Source organism: Eriocheir sinensis, chromosome 31, assembly GCF_024679095.1.
Source record: "Eriocheir sinensis breed Jianghai 21 chromosome 31, ASM2467909v1, whole genome shotgun sequence".
NCBI lineage: Eukaryota > Metazoa > Arthropoda > Malacostraca > Decapoda > Varunidae > Eriocheir > Eriocheir sinensis.
In genome coordinates this window covers 1,685,928-1,686,541 of record NC_066539.1, presented here as the reverse complement: position 1 = coordinate 1,686,541, position 614 = coordinate 1,685,928, and positions in this window count along the sequence as shown.

The following is a 614-nucleotide window of genomic DNA, read 5'->3' as shown; positions in this document are numbered from 1 at the left end:
GCTCTGGGAGGGCAGCATGAGCCAATGCAAGATGGCGCCAGAACGGGCTGGGCCGACCATCAGGCCCCACTAGGAAGAAGCCTTGGGTCGACCATCAGGCCCCACCGGGAGAAAGCCTACCGCCGCAATAGGCCACGATGTAAAAAAAAAAAAAAAAAAAAAATGCTAATTGCGTGCTGCTCCCCTTCCCACAGCCCTGCATAAGAGTATCCATCTCCCTTATGCAAGAGTTAACTTTTGTCAGAGCAGCGTCTTAGTGGGCTTTTTTGCGGCTGCATTTGTTTGTTGCACTTTCGCTGGTTTCCTTGCTCTAAAAAATTAAATAAATAAACAAATAGAATTATGTGCAATAAAAAGTGACATTGAGCTGGATGGCATTCATAAGATGATGGAGGAATGACCACTCAATAAACTTACTTATTGTTTTACCAGCTCGAATATTAAATGCCTATATCTTTTGAAATGAAGGGGTCAATGAAACTAAAAATTAGTCCCTGGAGAAAAGAAATAATGAAACAAACTCAGAAGGATATGTAAGTTAATAGAAGGTAGTTTATATCACTATCATCGGGAAGTACATTATGACTTCACCCAATCAAATAATCTCTTTTCAG